Source organism: Rhinopithecus bieti, unplaced genomic scaffold, assembly GCF_001698545.2.
Source record: "Rhinopithecus bieti isolate Rb0 unplaced genomic scaffold, ASM169854v2 scaffold_13349, whole genome shotgun sequence".
Lineage (NCBI taxonomy): Eukaryota > Metazoa > Chordata > Mammalia > Primates > Cercopithecidae > Rhinopithecus > Rhinopithecus bieti.
In genome coordinates this window covers 3,172,750-3,176,843 of record NW_016807772.1, presented here as the reverse complement: position 1 = coordinate 3,176,843, position 4,094 = coordinate 3,172,750, and positions in this window count along the sequence as shown.

Below are 4,094 nucleotides of genomic sequence, written 5' to 3'. Positions count from 1 at the left end.
CCAGTGAAAATCTGACGCCACCGCTGATCTGATAGGAGGCAAAGCTCAGGTGGTAATGCTCACTGGCCCGCACCTCACCTCCTTCTGCTGTGCTGCCAGGTTCCTAACAGGCCACAGACAAGTACCAGTCCATGGCCTGGGGATTGGGGACCCCTGTACTAATCTATACCTGATCTATACAGTGATATCTTGCACAGGCCTCTGGCCATGCTGACCTAGTTTATTCTATATATTCCTGTTGTACTCTGTGGAAAATAAACTTCTGTTGTCCCTTCTCGCCTGCTCTAGTTTCTTCCTTTTGAATAGTATGCCTTCGGAAAAGGGTGTCTTTAAGCTTTTGCTTTCTTGTAAAAATATTTTATAAGAATTTCAGGGATGGGCTGGGTGCAGTGGCTCATGCCTGCCATCCCAGCACTTTGGGAGGCTGATCACCTGAGGTCAGGAGTTTGAGACCAGCCTGGCCAACATGGTGAAACTCCGTCTCTACTAAAAATACAAAAATTAGGTGGGTGTGGTGGTGCGCACCTGTAGTGCCAACTACTTGAGAGACTGAGGCAGAGAATCACTCAAACCCGGGAGGTAGACGTTGCAGTGAGTCGAGATTGTGCCACTGCACTCCAGCCTGGGCAACAGAGCAGGACTCCGTCTCAAAAAAGAAAAATAAAAATTTGTAATGATGAGTTTCAGGGAATTTTAATCCTGAGTGAGTTTTGATCACAGAGAGTTGTGATATTAAGGGCATATAATGGGGTTTATTTCATCATTTAAATTTTGTATGTCTTTAACTTCTCCCAAGTATAGCTTTAGAATAATTTTTAGCAAACAGTAATTGAACAATTTGAACTTGAGTCTGCGTCCTTTTTTTTTTGAGACAGAGTCTTGCCCTGTTGCCCCGGCTGGAGTGCAATGGCGTGATCTCAGCTCACTGCAACCTCCGCCTCTCAGGTTCAAGCAATTCTCCTGTCTCAGCCTCCCGAGTAGCTGGGATTACAGGCACGCGCCACTATACCAGTCTTTTTTTTTGCCCGCCTCGGCCTTCCAAAGTGCTAGGATTATAGGTGTGAGCCACCATGCCCAGCCGAGTCCGCATCCTTTTCTTGCCTACTTGCCATCAGAGATGCAAATGTAGTTTAAGAGAAAAGTATTTTGTTGCTAAGAACTAATAGGAAGTTTTTTTTTTGAGATGGAGTCTTGCTCTGTTGCCCAGGCTGGAGTACAATTGCAATGGTGTGATCTCAGCTCACTACAACCTCCGCCTCCTGGGTTCAAGTGATTCTTCTACTTCAGCCTCCCGAATAGCTGGGATTACAGGGGCGCGCCACCATGCCCAGCTAATTTTTGTGTTTTTAGTAGAGACGGGATTTCACCATATTGGCCAGACTCGTCTTGAACTCCTTACTTCAGGTGATCCGCCTCTCTTGGCCTCCCAAAGTGCTGGAATGACAGGCATGAGCCACTGCGCCTGGACGAACTAATATGAAGTTAATTGGTAGTTATCTAATTTCTGTACTGCCCTAAAGTTGTCTTTGTAAGGGTGAAACAAACATAACTAGCATGATTGGTCATATCTGGCAGATGGTGAATAAGTCCTGGTCAGGAATTTACAATGTGACTTCCTGTATAAGATCTGTCATATACTAGATGTGTGATCTTGGTGAAATTACTACCTTAGCTAGGGCTATGTTCCTCATTTTAAAAACAGAAAATTTTCCTGCTTTGATTTTTATCAGAAGGGCTCTTATTAAGATGTGAAAGTGGTAAAGCTACATTAGAACATAAACTAGGTGCGGCAATATTTGAGAGCCATTTGTGTTAAAAGAATAATCAGCTTTGAATATTTTGTAAAAAGTATTGTGTATGAGTATGTTTGAACACCTCATTATACTGAGACTTTGAGTAATCTGATAAAAGTCATCCCAAGTACTTATTGATGCTTTTTAAGATAAAAATGCATAGAATGCTTCCTCTGGCTTCCCATTTCATTGACCAGTATCTCTATTTTCTGTTACATAAAAACTAATTGCATACATTCTATTTTTTTAAAACCTTTTTTTTCTTTTTTACTGAGCAGGCAATGGTTATGAATAATTGCATACCTTCTAAATTGTTACTATACATTTTCTTCTTCTTTTTTTTTTTCTCTTTTAGCACATCAGATTGCATTGCATTTATTACATTTTCTTCTTGCTGAGGGTTTTTATTTTTATTTTTTCATTTTTTCAGATGGAGTCTTGCTCTGTCACCCAGGCTGGAGTACAGTGGCACAATCTCTGCTCATTGCAACCTCTGCCTCCTGAGTTCAAGTGATTCTCCTGCCTCAGCCTCCCAAGTAACAGAGACTGCAGGCGTGCGCCACCATGCCCAGCTAACTTTTTTTTGTATTTTTAGTAGAGATGGAGTTTCACCATGTTCACTAGGCTGGTCTTGAACTCTTGGCCTCAGGTGATCCGCCCTTCTCGGCCCCCCAAAGTGCTAGGATTACAGGTGTGAGCCACTGCACCCGGCCTATTTTTAACGTGGAAAGACTTGTGATATTGTTCTTCATCACTGTGAAGATTTGGCTGGCTATGTGAAAAGTAACTTTATTATAAATCACATTCTTTAAAATCACAATAAAGAAAGTTTTCATATTCTGGCCTTGAATTAGCCAGTGTTATCCCTGCCTTCTCAGGAAGAGCTCTGCTTGCATGGAGTGGGGGAGAAGGGGAGGAGATAATTGTTTTCTATAAAATGTATCTTTAAAAAAACTTTTATGTATTAATAATTTGAAATTTTTAGCACGAAAAGGTAGAATGGTGTAATGAATCTCTGTGGACCCATCACTTGCCTTCCACAGTTAAACTCATGGTGGTTTTGTTTCATCCATACCTCTCCCCACTTGGCAGGTTTATTTTAAACTAGACCCCAGATATTGTATCACTTTAACTGAAAATACTTAGTGAGATCCCTAAGAGATAAGGACTCTTTTTGGATGTGATCATTGACATTGTACTTATGTAACAATGTCATTTCAGCAGTGTTCAAAGTTCCTGATAGTTCATAAATGTCCTTTTACTAGGTTGGTTTGAATCAGGATTGGTATCTCTTAATTTTGTTTTAATCTGTAACCATTCCCCTGCCATCTCTTAAGATTTATTTATTTTTTGCCATTTATTTGTTGAAGAAACTGAGTGACATTCCCTGGATTTAGCTGCTACATCCAAAATTTTTTTTTCCTGATTATAAAAGTCAATTTGTAACCATTATATGATATTTGAAAATTGTACAAAGTGAAAAGTAAAATCCTGCCACCCAGAGATAACAGATGTTAAAGTTTTATGTTTTCTTTCAGCCTTTTCATTTGTATGTGTGTTCCTATGCCTTTAAAAACATGTGCATTTGCAGGCCAGGAGCGATGACTCATGCCTGTAATCCCAGCACTTTGGGAGGCCGGGGCAGGCGGATCACTTGAGGTCAGGAGTTCAAGACCAGCCTGGCCAAAATGGTGAAACCCTGTCTCTACTAAAAATAAAAAAAATTAGTTGGGTGTGGTGGCACACACCTGTAGTCCCAGCTACTCAGGAGACTGAGGCAGGAGAATCACTTGAACCCAGGAGGTGCAGGTTGCGGTGAGCCGAGATGTGCCACTGCACTCCAGCCTGGGCAAAAAAAGGAGACTCTGTCTCAAAAAATAAATTAATAAAAATAAAACGTGCATTTGCTATGTTTATTTTTATGCCCTTTTAAATATACTTTTAACATTATGTTGTGATCATTCCTTCATATTATCAAGAAAGAAAATGAGGCTGAATGTGGTGGCTCATTCCTGTAATCCCAGCACTTTGGGAGGCTGAGGCAGGAAGAACGCTTGAGGCTGAGGCAGGAAGATCGCTTGAGCCTGGGAGTTCAAGACTAGCCTGAGAAACATAATGAGACCCCGTCTCTACTTAAAAAAAAAAAAAAGCCAAGCATGATAACATGTGCCCCCATAGTCCCAGCCACTTGGGATCAGATCACTTGAACCTGGGAGGTCAAGGATGCAGTGAGCCATGATTGCTCTACTGCATGCCAGCCTGTGTGACAGAGCGAGAGCCTTTCTCAAAAAAAAAAAAAAA